The sequence below is a fragment of the Hydra viridissima genome, unplaced genomic scaffold, assembly GCF_058129835.1.
Source record: "Hydra viridissima isolate aposymbiotic clone 2 unplaced genomic scaffold, HvirCarnegie_v1 scaffold_1, whole genome shotgun sequence".
In the NCBI taxonomy this organism is placed as follows: domain Eukaryota; kingdom Metazoa; phylum Cnidaria; class Hydrozoa; order Anthoathecata; family Hydridae; genus Hydra; species Hydra viridissima.
Window position 1 is genome coordinate 29,617,115 of NW_028324300.1, and position 15,967 is coordinate 29,633,081.

General features: G+C 36.9%; 1 pseudogene across 1 annotated transcript; it reads right to left on the reverse strand.

The window, feature by feature from the left end:
• Positions 1–74: 74 nt before the first annotated feature.
• LOC149894404 (uncharacterized) lies at positions 75–1,467 on the reverse strand (annotated as a pseudogene). Its single transcript, XR_016456557.1, has 3 exons — positions 1,400–1,467; positions 1,149–1,316; positions 75–1,029 (listed from the first exon to the last, which is right to left on the reverse strand). The product of XR_016456557.1 is annotated as an uncharacterized LOC149894404 (transcript).
• Positions 1,468–15,967: the final 14,500 nt, after the last annotated feature.

The window sequence follows — 15,967 nt, forward strand, 5'->3', positions numbered from 1 at the left end:
GTATTGAAAACCCACTCCTTGCTGCATATCCACAAATGAAGACTGCAAATTACAAGTTTCAATATATTCTTGTCTACATCTTTATCTTTATTCCAAATGGTTTCCAAATTAAACTCCTTAGGACTTGCTTGACATACATGACAGCACTGAGATGCTATATTTTTTTAAAGCATTTTTGATACCACAGCATTAAGTGTTTTACCATCATTCATTGTGGTATAAATAGTTGACAAACTTGAATTTATAACAAAAGTATTGTCATGAAGTGTAAACTTAATATTCTCTAAAGACAAAATTTCATTTTGTAAATGTTCAAACTTCTCTTGAATAAAACTAGTAGTCTCTTTGGCAAAACAAAACATAAGATGACGGGTTGCATCTGGACTATTTGGATTACAATTTTTCCATAGTATCTTTTTTCCACTTCAAATCTCCAACAGTACAAACACTATACTATACACAGTGGAATCATCCACACCTCTCTTCATAGTTGCTGCATTCTGAAATTCAGATTGGTCACTCTGACCATCACCACCCACTTTGCAAATAACATATATGTTATCTCGTTCCTCCTGTGCTAAAAATTTAATAAAATTATCATCATCCTCCAAAAGATACTCAAACACTCTAGAAACTGAATGTTTGATCATATTGAATAGACTACATTTTACTTCAGTTTCTGAATATTTCACCTGCTCTGGATATGTCAATTTTTTGTATTCTTTTAACTTGGTTAAACCTGGAGGAACAAGATGATGATTTTGTGTAACAATTTTTTTAAATTCAGCCCATGTTCTGTCTGTTAGTCTCAAATTGCAAAAAGTATGCAATGATAAATTTGGACCATATAAATTAGACCTGGGTACAGTAGAGGGATTAGATGCAAACCTTTTTACAGCATGTTGAAGTTCTTCCAGCTCTTTTCCCTGAAGATTATCAGTTCTTTTACGTTTCATCCTACTCGTAAGTTCTAAAAAAGATTTTCTAGGTTTTGGTGCTTCAGGTGTTCCCATTGTTACAGTATTTCTCCTAAAACAAGTATAAAATGTGTGTTCAACTTTTAACTTTATATATATACATATATATATATATATATATATATATATATATATATATATATATATATATATATACACACACATACGTACCTGTTTAACTTCAGTCTAAGACCTTCAAGTATTAATTGGCCCTCCTTCATTTTTTGTTCACCCTGCTTGATGAGCAGGTTACCCTGCTGAATCAGCTTTTCACCCTCTTTTAAAATAAGTTGTCCCTCCTCATATTTCCTTATCTGTTGCTCAGGATCTGTTTCTAAGCTACATATATATATATATATATATATATATATATATATATATATATATATAACATTTTATTTTAGAATTAATAAAAAACTTACCAGACATATGATTTGTATTCTATTTTTTTATCCAGAAAATCTTTGTATTTAGTGAAGAACAAACTGCTTTTTTTTCTACATTTGCTAATGTTTTTTATAAACTCAAAAGCTCGTCTTCGAAAAATTTTGAAACTAACCATACAATCAGCATTATTTAGTGCAATAAACTTAGACTCCAAAAGTTTTGCAACGGCTTTAAAAATTTTTCTTAAGAATATATGCCTTGGGGGAAATGTATGTGTTAAAAGTTGACGAAGAGTGAATGTAGCCATTTCGATAGTTAATAAAAATCATCGCAAGGTAAAACTGAATCAAATAAAAACTTACCGGAAGTTATTGAACTACGGAATTTTCATTTACTTCACAGAATTTAGTCGGTTTTTGAATAAAATTCACAATAGTAAAAATGATTTTTAAGCATGAGGTCACAGAGGTCGCCTCAATTTTTTTGCATGGCAGTAAATTCAATTCGCAGTTGCTATATTTTATTCAATAAAAACGAGGCGACCTCTGTGACCACATGCTCAAATCAATCAATGTTTAAGAAATCAAAAAATCAGCAAAAAAATGCCATGCCAAAATCCTTTTTTTCTATTTCTAGTTTTACATTCAATTAAATACATGATTATTTTAATTTCGCATAAAAATAATATAGAAATTTAACACTTATCATATACTTTGAAAGGATTTTAACAAAAATGCGAGTTTTTTAAAACCTCAAAAAAACCCTTAACATTTTCGCTGCCAACTACGATTATACTCTTAGTGCTTTTTTTTTGTCAGTTATATTCAGAATAAAAAATACTGAAGAATTATTTCAGATTAAAAATATTTTTTAATTGAAATGTTGATATCTGGCCTTGGCAATGAGAATGAAATTACGTAAAACAGTCTCGGAAAAAATTAATCATTGCAGATATTATGGCTCAGCAAAGAAATAAAGCATAGTTTAAAATAGCTCGGCAGCGAACGTGTTAAGATGTCAAAAGTTTAAAAAAACTTAAAATAGTTTTTTTTTTTATAAAGAGTTAAAAACTAAATGCAAAAAAAAAAAAACTTAAAAAGTTTAAATATGAAAAATCACTAAAAAATATGCACAAAATCCTATTTCCGCTAAGCGATGCAAAGTGTGTTGGTGCGTTTTGAACATGTTCTGAATAAATTTATGGACAGTCTTCTCTGATTCCATTGGATATGTCTCTCGGACAGCCGCTAAAAAGAGAAAGTTAATTAAACAATAATAGGTCAAGAAAATAATTGTTTTTTTGGAAAGCAGCATTATAAGACACTTGCAAATTACACATTTGTAAAGGTGGGTTTCTTTAAAACTTCTCTTTCCGCCTCTCTGTCCATCCATGTTGAAATTAATTATTAGCGAACAATCTAATTTCTAAATTCTATTAGTTTATCACAAATCAGTAAACTATGTGCTTGTAATAAACTACCCATGGACCTTTACGAAAATATACATAATTCTTTAGAATTATTAGTTGGTTTTTTGTATATAGTCAAGGCAGAAATCCGGAAACACATTTAAAACCAGCTGCTATAAGAGGAGATAGTAGATATAAAATGCGGGTTCTGAGCCATGGACCCTTTTGCATAGTTAAGGATGTGTTGTCATTATGATTCATCGTGTTCTGTGACATTGATAGCGTAATATATTGGTGTGTTTCAATGTTATTTTGCAAGATGGGTGATGTGATAAGAAGATATAAAAATAATGATGTTATTTGTATATTTGTTGCTTTTTTATTCTGTCTAAGCCTTTTGAATCAAAAAAAATTTCTTACCGTGTTTTGTAGTGTCCGATGGCTAAGGTTCCGTGAGTGTGATCATTTAATAGTATCCTTTTATCATCGTTAGCGCTGAGTGCGACTTTGTTAATTTCTTCTGTGTAATTTTCATGAAGATGAGATCGGATAACGTTCATGGTGACAAGATGTTCTTTTTTATCCGTTAAGCATTTTTTATAATGTTGATGTTTGATGTGATTTTTAACCACGTTCTTTTGAACACCTTTGCATTTTTTGTGTTCTTCATTATGTATGGTGTAAGAGTAGAGCTTGGGTCGAAGACCAACAAACTCTGTGATTTGCTTCCCACCGGCTTCGTTTTTGAATTCTCCAATGACCTTTTTATTTTTAAACCCAACGTCAAATCCAAAGTTTTGAATGGTAGGATGATCTTTAGGAAATTCGCTCGTGTCAAATTTTTCAAGTACATCATCAGCAATGTCTTTATAGAAATCTTCCGTTTGTATTTCGTAAAAGAGCGAGTCTGTGTCAGTCATGAGTAATTTTAAGCGATCACCGTATTTAGGTTTCATGTAGTCATAGTGTTGCTGAAACATTAAAATTTTGCTGATGTCTAGGATGCACATTCCCAAGTAAACAGGTTTGTTGTAAACCAGCTTTTTCCTCTTCATTTAAACTGCGATTAAGTTTTCATCAAAAATGGTGAAGCTTTCGAATTGAGGTTTTTTGGATAATTTTAAAGCTTCTTTTCTTGTGGTGATGAGTCTAACGTCAACATGATTTTCAATGTTTTCCATGGTTTTTCCAAATACAGAGTTGTTCATGAGTTTGAAAAATTCCTTATCAGATTCAAATGATGTTTCTGTTCTTTTTTCGGTATTGAAATCGATGTATGGTTTCATCCAAGGTTCTTCTCTGAAGGTGTAGCCTCGATGAATTTTGGTAACGATCAAGCCCATTCGTTCATAAAGTTTTAAGTTTTCATGATGAACGACGTATTTCTTTTTTGGGTTTAAATTGGGAACCAGCTTTTCTACTTTTCCAATGGTTAATCTTTCAGGAGCCAAAGGATAATGGTTGTGTAAATCTAAAATTTTCAATAACGTCTGTCTGAATGAGCACGTCTGAGATGTTGTACAGCTCGTGGTAATCTTTAAACGTTTTGCATCCAAATACATTCCAAACTTTTTGCGCATGTGCGTATTCTTCATCAGTGATGTGTTTATCGTTTAGTCTGGAATAAAAGGCTTCTTTTGGTGGCAATTGCGTTTCGGAAAACTTTTCAATGGAGTCTACCCAATCATAAGGGTAAACGCCTTTTTTTCTAATCAAGTTGAACTGCCTATCTTCAGGATAATGTTCTCTAACGTTCATGCATCGTTCATCGGTTAGATTTTTAGTAAGTTTGTCTAAACCGAAAGGCAAGAACCTGATGCTGTCAAGAAACCTCATTTCTTTCATCACTTTTTGAGGTTTACCTTTTTCATCGATATAGTCTCTCACTTTGATTTTTTTCGAGAAGCTGATGTAATTTTCTTCATTGTTGGGTATGCAAGTTAGCTTTCCGTCTTTTCCAGCTAATTTCTTGATAAACAAGTGGCTGTCGTAACCGGACAAATTGTGTAAAAAAATGGGTATGAAACTTGGGATTTGGTAATCAATGTTGCATTGTTTGTGAGCAGCACCACGGTACTTTCCAGTCAAATGACAGTGATCCCACACTTTGTCACCGTTAAGATCCTATTTGCAAATGTGGCATTCGGTTGCGTCTTTAAACTTCTTTTTATCCTCATCCGTCTTGAGTTTCTTTTCTTTCCATGTTGTTGAAGTAAATCGCTTTTATTCCGAATCTCTGTAAGGTCTGCTTGAAGCCTGGTGATAAACTTTTGAGCCACGTCATCCTCTTCGCTTTCTGCTGTGTACATGACTGGCTTTCCCTTGTAAATGGTTTCGTCGAAGCATTTGATGAAGTAGCTGAACGAACTTGGAACATGCTTTTGGTATTTTTTGGTGTACGACTGTTTTGAGTCAGGGGTGCAAGTGTTGACAGGTTTGGTGAAGCATTCAAAGTCTGCATTGACCACAAACGGAACTCTCATGGACATGTTGTAGTTTTTAAACTGAACGGTGGTTCCTTCTTTAGGAAGTTCAATTCGAACCGAGATGTGTTTATAGCAGTCTTTTTGATGTTTTTGAAGCTTTTCTTCTTGGTCATATGCTTGCATGCAATTTCTGCAAATATGTTGTTTTCTTTTTCCTTTTGTTAATGAAGAACCAACCAATCGGTCTAAGCTTTTAATGAGACAGTAATGGTTAGTGTTTTTGTTTGAAATGAGCAGCAAATCGATATTATCCTTTCGATCTAAAAATTTGGATATTCGTAAAGGATGGATTATTTTTTCTTCGTATCCAAAGACGTTGATGCTAATATCTGGATTATTTTTCTCAAACATTTTTATTTGAGTGGTCTTTACAGGAAATTCCATTCCATTCCAATTGAGCTCTTCTGATTTTTTAATAAGATCATTGTCAATTCTTGAATTATGCATAGATTTCATGTTAAGAGCTCTGGTAACACACCACATAAAGCATTTATTGTCACCGTTTTCCATGTTGATGACAGCTTTTTTGTCTTCCAACGTTTTATGTAACTTTATGTAGGAAGAACCACTGAAAGGTATCCAATCGATCATGTTAACTTCTACTCTTAAAATTTTGTTGACTCTCCAATTGGATCCTTCCTTGTTGTAGTTGAACATGTTTTCAAGAATTCTTTGTTTCCATGTTTCAAAGCTTTCTCTTTTGTCTGTTGATTCGAGAATAATTTCATATATAGAAGGGAAGACCACAGTTCGAAGATTTTCTTCTCCAGTAGCAATATTCACACGCACCATTTCGCAGACTAAAACAAGGTTCGTTTTTGCGCTTTTTTTAATGACTTTAATGGAAGCCTCTTTAACCATGTTTAAAAAGGCTTCAGGGTCTTCGTATCGAACAGAGGGGCTGTATGAAAACTTTTCAGTGACGTGTTTTATAGCATGATTAGTCAACTCAAACTTTATTTGTGGTTTGTAAACTGCTGATCGCGCGATTGCTTTGAGTGTCAATGATTTGAGAGATCCCACCGTTCTCTTCACTTCGTTGCCCACATTGCTCACTGCATTCTTCACCGATTCAGTAACGTAGGGATCAATGGCAGAGAGCACTTGGTTAAAACCGTTGGAGAAAGATGTCACAATTCTTGAAAGCCATCTAGGTGCAGGAACAGGTTTTGGAGCAATGACGTTTGTTGAATCGACAACAGGTGTTTCAAGGATGGATGATTCAGTTCTTGTTACTCGATTTTGTAGATCCTTTTGCAAACGAGCAGGACCGAACGAGATCAAGTCATTGGAAACAGGTCTCGGTGCAGGTAACGGTCTCGCCTCTGTCGTTCGTCTACGAGGAGCAGGCAACGGCCTTGTCGAAGGAACCGGACCAGATCCAATGCTGTGATTTTCAATAGCAGCAATGAGCTCGGCTTTTCTAAGCCTTGAGATGCCTTTGAGACCTTGCTCTTGGGCCATCTCTCTCAGACTTTTCATGTTAAACATTTCCATTTTTTTATATAGAGAGAAAAAATTCTTTAAGCCAATTCAATTTGTTGAGATTTTAAATTTTAATTTGTTACAAATTAAAATTTCACGGCGTAATCACTTCTATTTGATAACCGTGTTTATTGTCAAAGTATTTCCAGTAGTGACCCGTTTCTTTTCTTAATTGGTAATGAGACTTGTATTCAGTCACCTCACCCGTTTCCACAAAAGTTATCTTATAAGCTAAAGGATGATTTCTAATGCCAACAAGTCTTCTCCATTCAGGATCGAATGGTTTCTTTTCTTTTGGTGCATGTATTCTCGGTCTACCCACAGGTCTTTTTTCTTTCGCATTTGTCATTAATTCGTCTCTATCAATCAAATGGTTATCCAGCGCGATCAGTGTCAAAGTCAACAAATTGTTTGATGTTTTGGTAACACCATTTTCCTTCAACAACTCTCTCAAAGCATTTTTCGTGTAATGCATTTTTATTACTGAAAGATTTTTATTTATCTTAATTCAATTTTTTTCAATTCTTCAAAAAAAATTAAAAAATTTATCTTTGACATGGGCAGTTAGAGTTGCAAACCATCCATATCACTTGTGATCTTAAAGAATCTTGCATCAAACAAAGGATGTGAAAAAATTTTTCCACGGTTCTCTTCATACAGCCTTTTCATCTCTTCATCCAATCGTCTTCTCATCGATTCATCACGTCTTTCTCTTGTCTCTTCATCACGTCTTAATCTCTTTTCAATCTCCCTTTTTGCACTTTTCAGAGCCTCATCAAACAATCTTTTCCTTTCTTCTTTTCTCATTCTTCTTATCTCTTCTCGCCTTCTTTTCAATTCATCCATCGAAACAGGTCCAATGACAGGTCTTGTTGTTCTTATCGCTTCAATGAGCTGCTCCCTTGTCATTTTAGTGTAATCTTTTATCGCCCTTTCTTCACCCTTTCTTTTCAACGATTTCATCGATTCACACATCTTTTTTTGATGCGTTTTTTCTTTCACTCGAGTTCAATTTTTTTTCAGCAAACATCTTTCGATTCCCCGAAGAGAATTAAAAGAAATATCAGCGATCACATCAAGCAGCAGGAGCGCAAAATCTTCCCAATCTCCAAGAAGACGAAGAGAATTTTTCCCACTCCTCAGCAATGATATCGTTTTCAGACTCTTTCAACTCTCTTTCCAACCATCTCCCCATTTCTTCAGCCTCATCATCATTGTCAGACCGTATTCTCATATCTACCAACTCCATTTCTTCTTCGTCTTCATCATAAGAAATATACCCATTGTCACTGCTCATTTTTTTTACATCCATCGTCATTTCTCTAACTCGAGTTCATTTTTTTTTTCAGCAAGAACTTTTTCAATTCTTAAAAAAGAATTAAAAAAAAAGGATCCAAAGAATCTAAAAATCATCTTCACTCTCCTCATCTTCACTCTCCTCATCTTAACGGTCCTCATCTTCGGAAGGTGGAAGCATGAGATTAATAAAGACCCTAATCTCTTGTAGAGCGTCTTCGTCACTCATAAGCATGTCTTCTTCCTCATCATATTCTTCAAATAATCTTCTTGGCATACCTATTAATAAATCATTTAGATAATACAGATCACTACCAAAAAGTCTATTAATCTTGTACTCGTCTTTTTTACATATAGGAATTTTCAGTAATTTCTTGAGCGACTGCATTCTGTCATGGCGAAGGTTTTGAATCATTTCGTGAACTGGCATGTATTTATTTTTAAACTCATCTTTCATCAACGGTCTACGCAAAATTTGACGAACCTTGCATTTGAGTTTGAAAATCTTTTCAAGCATTTTGTTTTGCTGTCTGATTTCTTCAATGAGTTTATCCACTTTATTTTCTCCTTCCTTTTTCAACTCTCTCATTTTTTCCACCAACTCTTTTCTTCTCTCTGCCAAATTTTTTCTTTCCTCTGCCAACTCTTTTTTCATTTTAACCAACTTTCTTCTTTCAGCTCTTTCCTCACATGTTTCACTTCTTCCCTCATATTCCAACTTTTTCATTCTTTCCTCTTCCAACTCCTTTTTCAACTCTTTAATTTCTTCTTCATCATATGCATATCGATTATATAACATCGCTTCTAGATTTTCTATTTTTTCGAGCAACTCTCTTTTTGGTCTTCCTTGCCACGGGAATAATCTTTCCCTCGTCTCTGTCAACTCTTTTCTTCTCTCTGCCAACTTTTTTCTTTCCTCAGTCAACTCTTTTTTTCTCTCAATGAGTTTGGAAAATTCATCTTTAACAATTTTGCTCTGATTATTACCCATCTTTTTTAATCGCTGTCAATGATTCAACTCGAATTCAATTTTTTTTTCAGCAAAAGGAAAGCATTCGAATTTTTGAAGCATCGTCTCCATTTTCAGTTTTGATGATATTTTTTTCCTTTCTTCCCATTCGCAGTCCATTTCAAGAACGCATCTGTCAATGGCTCTCAGCTTTTCTTGCTTGTTCAAATGACACCATTCCTTGTTGCGCTCTTTGATTTTCTTCTCCATCCAAGAAAAGTCGTCCTCTTTTTTTTCTTCCCACAACATCGCGTAAAGCTCGTCTCTTTTTTCATCGCTGTATGTTTCAGGAACGTTGAACGGGACATCCTTGAACGCAAGAGCCTCGAGCTGCTTTTTCTTTTTCTCATCAGACTCTCTTCGACTGCACTCCAGAAAAAACGGGTGAAACGTCATTTTTATTTAATGATCTCGATCTTAATTCCTTTTTCATCTATTTTTCCGTTTCGCTTCTCAAAATAATTGTTGCCGTGTCCCGTCTCTTTCATCGCTTTGAAAAGAGATCCATATTCGGTCACCTCCCCTGTTTCTGCATGAGTTATTTTGACAGTCACGGGATGGTTTCGAATCGAACGGAGTCTTTTGTATTTGGAGTCTATCGGCTTGACATCCTCCATCATCGCATTTTTGTCGATCAAATGGTTCTCCAGCGCAATCATTGCCAAACCCATTTTGCTCTTCGACGTTTTCGAAACGCCATTCTCGATAAGTAAATTTTTCAAATCCTTTTTCGCATATTTCATCCTTTTATTAAATGTCCTTTTTTTTTCTTAGTAGATGACGCTCAACTTGTTGCCGTCAGATTTGAGAGCCAACAGCTTGTCTGAAATGACAATGGCAAAGGCCTGAGTATCTTTAGGAACGTTTGCGTTAAAGATAGCCTTAATTTGCACGTCCAAAACGGTTGATTTTAACCTCTCAGCCTGCTTGCTCACGTCAAAACAGAAAAGAGGACAAATGTACCTGTAATTTTGAGCTGTCAAATTGGGTTGAGCGAGTATTTCGTGAACACCAAAAATCTTGTGGAAAATCTTGCACGAGTCTCTGTAGATCCTTTAAAATTTGTTGTTGTTAAAGTCAATGTCGTAATCCACAGCAGGATACCTCTCGCTGTTTAAGGTGATATACATGTTCTTCAAATTGCAATGGTCAAAAACGGATGGATTTAAATCTTGACTGCCGTCTTTATTGGTCTGGAATCCAACAATGATGTATCTCGGTCGTTCGCTAGCCGATCTTGCACTCAACCTCCAACTGAACGTATTGGACACTGGAACAGCAATGGTGTCGCACTGTCGAGATCTAAACACTAATGGAGCCTCCACTTTGGACTCGATAAGCTTGTACAAATTGTTGCTTGCCATTACGGATGGGTTGAAATGAGGCATGAACAAAGACAGTTTGCTCAAGGTGACTTTTCCTGCGGCTGTTTCTGCGCTCTTGAAAATGGCATCCGTGTCGCTTTTTCTTACAAGGGTTATGGTGTGCTTGAATCCGTAAAGAACTTTTTCGGAATCATCGCAAAAGCCAAAGATGTGATTCAAAGCAAAATGAAAAGGTGCCTTTATCCGCTGGTTTCTTAATGATGTAGTCTTGTCTTGCGTTAAAACCGCTGTTGTTTACAAGATCAGCAAGGGCAGTGGTGTCTCTTTGCCACAGCTGATTCATTCCTTCTGACACTTGAAACTCTACAGGATATTTTATGAAACCCAGCATGGTGCTAGCTTGACCTGGACTGTATACGGTTTCAATCTCCTGATTCGACAACTGGTAAGAAATCTGACTGAACAGGTGCATGATACCATTGTTGGCAAGAGCAACTGCATCTGCATCTGCATAGGAGGTTCCGTCCGCTTTGGTCAACCTTCCTTCAATCAAAAGGTACGACTCATAAGGATGCGTGAACAAATCTTGCTGCTCAATGATGATTCTGATCTCACCGGGAGTGTTTAAATTAATGCTGACAGGCTCATATTCGTGAAACTCATTTCTTTCAATGGTCTCATCGACGATGACTTCTTCTGTAATGTTTAAAATATCTGCAATTTTTCTATACCAAAGAAAAAAAAAATTTTCATCTGATTAGACAATCTTCAGCCCTCTTCCCATCTTGACGAGGACTTGGATCCGGATGGCGTGTTTCTTGGAAAGAGACCCTCCAAGAGAGGAATAATCGCTGCTGACGTTTTGAGCTTTTGGAGCTGCTGCAACAATCCCTGAAATAATGTCTTTGCTTTTTTGAGTAAGAGCAACTTTTTTAGGATTAGATCCTTCGGATTTAGGAGTTCCAGTCTTGGCATACACCTTTTCTAAAGCCTTTTTGCCTTGATCAATAGCTACATCCTTCGCAGTCACAATTGCCGAAGAAGCTAATTCTTTACCAGCCGATTTGGTTGCGGTGATCGCTTCTCTTCCCAACTCGCTTTTTGCCATTTTCTGAGCCAAAGTTGAAGCTGCTCTTGATGCGCTAGACGCTGCTGCCCTTTTTAAAATGTTTCGAAACGTATCCATGATTCCGCTTCCTCCAACAACGTGTTTCTTAACATATCTGTTTCTGTGAATGATCATTTTTTAAATACACGAAAAAAATTTTTCCCTTAGATAACCTTCATCATTGACTTGTACTGGTTTTTGCAAATCACTTTTTCTCTCAACAATTCATCGCAAATGCTCACAGCTTCATTTCTCGATCCCGTATTCCCAGCACGACAAGCAGCCACGCTCAATTCAAGCTTTTCCACCAACGCATTCGGATCGCTTGGAAGAACGATCACTCCTAAACCTTTTTTCTTCCTATCATAAGCTTTTTTCATGCGATCCATATACTCATTATATTTTTCAATGCTCATCGTATCTTTCTCTTTTTCAATCCGTTCTATACCTTTACGGTACTCCTTTTTCCACTCTTTCTTCCTTCTCCTCTTTTCATCTTCAGCAAGCTTTTGATCAAGCATTTGCAGGTCAAAACTCGTAGGAGCTGAAACAGGATCTTCTTTACTTTCAGTCTTTTGAGATTTCAGCTCATTTTCAATAGGGATGATGAATTGATTGTATTTCCCCATCTCGGAAGCTCTGGGCTTGTTGTGTCTCGCATCCGGCTTTACGGCTTCACTCTCCACTAAAATTTTCGAGTAATTAGCCACATCTTCTGCCGTCACGTCCTTTGAAACGTTTGGATTGGTCATGAGATTCCAAAGGCCTTTTGTGCCTTCATACTTTTCACCTCCAACAATCATGTCGTTGCCTTCAAACATCACTCCCATTTTTCCAATCGTATATTGACCATCGCTTTTGCTCAATTCAAACTTGTTTTTAAAGCTTCTTTTAAATTTTGCTCTTGTGTCCAGATCAAACAAACTTTTGATGAACTAATCGTCCTCAGGAAAAATGGACGGCTCTTCCACTTTTGACGATTCTAAAAAAGCTTCAGGCTTGATGCTCTCCTGCTCATTTTTGACCTCGTCTTTAACCTCGTCTTTAATCTCGGATTTTATCTTTTTGAGCGTCTTTTTGTTGCTTTGGATGAGCGGTTTAAACAACTAGCTCACATCCATCTGAAAATTTGCATCTGAAATGTTGTCGTTGATGCTGATCTGATAATTCCTCTTTCTTCTCTCATTCACTTCTTTCACAATTTCATCTCTTTTATTCTGGTCTTGTATTTTAAAAAAAGGCATGGTTTTTAAAATACGATAGAAATTATTTTTCACCCTTCTTGTAAAAGTTGTTAAACGCTTGAATGGCATCTTCTCGTCCTTTTTGGATCAGTGTCTCTTTTGCCAAGTCATCGATTCCGTTTTTGGCTTTTGTTCGTATTTCCTACATCATTTCTTTAAACTTTTGAAGCTCACCAAGAATCAACTGAAACTCTTAATTGCTTATTTTATTGTCCATCAACGCTTTCGAAATGTGCTTGCTGATCGTGTTCAACTTGGACTCGGCCAACACTTTAATCTTCTCATGCTTTTCCGCTTTCAAGGCCATTCTTTTGTTCACTTGACCTCCAACAATCGATAAAAAACCCAATCCAATAGCTACCCCTTCACACGCAATCTCTACTGGACTGGCAATAATCGTGGACAAAAGTCCTATTCCAGTCGCACCCAATGTTATGCACAATCCCTGCATCGCATTGTCCACATTCGAAATGATCCTGAAAACGCAATGGTACTTTTTGCTGAGATGAACTCGCTTCTTTCTCTCGTTGTCTATCTCTTTTTGGATTTCGCTTATTTTTTGAAGACGGTAAACGTGTCCTGAATCATCGACTGGAGCCGTTGGAAGAACTGGGTATATTTCTTTGTAACTGTTTAAATCCATTTTTTTATTAAGGAGAAATAAAAATATTTCTTCCCTGGCGAGGATCTAAAAATTTAAAGAACCTAAAAGAAATTCACAATGCAAAGGCTCTCTCCCTTTTTAATCACGACGTCTTTGTCGCTTCTGTTATAAATTTCCATAAAGACGTTATCCACAGACTCTGAAAAAATTAAAAAGTGACTGAAATAATTCAGCTTTAAATTGTGCGCATGTCTCAAATTCACCAAAGCAACACCTCTATCCACTTTAATCCCAAACATAAAAACAATCGTCTGCTTGGATAAACGGTTCAACTTGATGTCTCTTTGAGCAAATATTTCGCATCTGGAACGTCTACAAAGCCGTCTAGGAGGATGATCCAAATGGTCGTTAAAATAAACGGTGCCTTTCAACTTATTCTCGTCAACACAAATGATTCTTCTCATCTTTTTAACAGTAAAGGAAACTTTTTTCTTAATCTTTCTCTTCTCTCTTTTGCATCCTCCTCTTATTTTGCATCCTCGTCTTTTTTTTCAAGCAACCATCGAACCCATTCTTTAGTTTCCGCAATGAGCAAAAGTCTATCACAGGTTCTTAAGATCGCTTCGATTTCCTCTGACATTTTTATTTGTGCTGAAATTTATTTAGTTTCTTTTGCATAATATTTTTCATGGTTCAGATATACCTTTTATGCATAATAAAACACTTGACCGAGCAAAAGGTAAAAGCTTCCGGATTGACCGACTTGCGCATCACCCGAGTTGAGAGTGACGACAAGCCTTCTTCCGGATGCGACGCTGGGCATGGAATCAGCTTCTCCGAAATTTCTGTAAAAGGAGATGGTGGTGGTGGATCCGATAGATGCAGTGGATTGGTAAAGAAGTCCTGTGGATTTGTTGTTGAAGGAAGTTAAATTTGAGCCGTTCCACGACGACAAATAAAAATCTTCCAATCCGGAGGAGGAAAAGAAGCATGTGCTGTCACCGTCATATCCGGGAAAATACGTGTAATTGTTGGTGTTGTATGGTGTCCAAGGAGTGAGAACGGTTCCGTTTCCAGGAGGCACATTTCCATCGTACATTCTGACTCGAGATTCCCACCAGTTTCCAGAAGCTCCGATGATGTGCATTTTGATGTATTTGAGAAAGACGCCATTTCCTTTTCCGTTGGTGTTCATCAAAACGTATTCGCTTCCGTAAGTGGTGTTTAAATATCGGAACGTATGACAGTAAAGTTTGAAAAGAGGGATGGTGGCAGGAATGGAAGCAAGAGTGGAAATGAAGGGTTGAATCCAATACGTGATGGCCGTGGCATTTTTGTTCACCAGTTGAATGGAGATGTCGTTTCTAAAAGGCATGTCCAACGTGAAATATGCTCCCAAGGAAGTGGTGTTAAACATGTTACATCCTTGCAAAGAATTGGCGTAAAAAGGTCCTCCCAATGGTGAAAAAAGCAAATCAGTAGCAAGTCCTGCTTGATCCACTCCGATTCCGTCGGTCACCTCAACGTAGTTTCCCACATTGATTTCACCGTCTGTAAAGATTCGAATAAAAACTTGACCGGGAATATTTGTGCCAGAGGTGCTGTATAAAGCCAACCATAACCTTCTCAGCACTCCAGATTTTCCGGAAAACGCAAACACAGGAGAAGTGGTTAGCGCTGCTACGGTCTGAGACTTAAACCCCAAACTGGTGAAACTCGAGCTTGGAACGACATTGGTCAAACTCGATTTTTGCAACAACAAGTCGACGTAGCTTTTTGTTGCTCCGTCTTGCGCGCTTGACGGGTCGAGCACATAGATCAATTTATGCGAATTCAAATCCAAGTCAGCTGTTCCGATCGATGATCCTCCGCCTGACACATGCGTGTCGACGTAATTTTTGGTAGCTGAATCCGAAGCAGAAACGGGCTCTGCCATATTGGTCAGTTTGTGTTGCGTCATGTTGACGTCTGTGTATAAAATATTGGAATAAGCCACTTTGGTGTCGACGTACCCTTTTGTTGCCGCGTCGTGAGAAGTGGTTGGATCAAGAACATTGAGCAACTTGTGGTTATTTAAATCCAAGGCTCCAGTGATGGTGCTCGATCCGTCCACTTTCACATTCATGCTTGAGCTGACGTCGACGTAATTTTTTGTCGCGGCGTCATGAAGAGCTGTCGGTTCGTTCAAATTGATCGCCTTGTGGAAATTTAAATCCAAGTCTGCGGTACCAATCACCGTGCCACCACCTGACGCATGAGTGTCCACGTAATTTTTAGTGGCGGCATCGTGCGAAGTGGTCGGTTCTGCCAGATTGATGATTTTGTGAGAGTTAAAATCCAAATCAGCAATGATGGTGCTGTTTCCATAAGTCCTGACATACAGATCGCTTGAAAGAGAGGTTGAATAAGTGTTGTATAAATAACGACCCAATTCTGATCTACCAAATTTGTCAATCATTTTTTATATGCCTCAGATTTTATTTTTTGCCTGAGCGCGGATCCGTGGAAAATTACCACAAGGTGTTGATAACGTCCTGAAAGTCAAATCCTTCATTTAATTTTTTCAAGACGTAAAGACACAAGTGACCGCAATAAGAAGTATTACCAAACTGAACTTGCTCGCTGTTGTAATAAACAG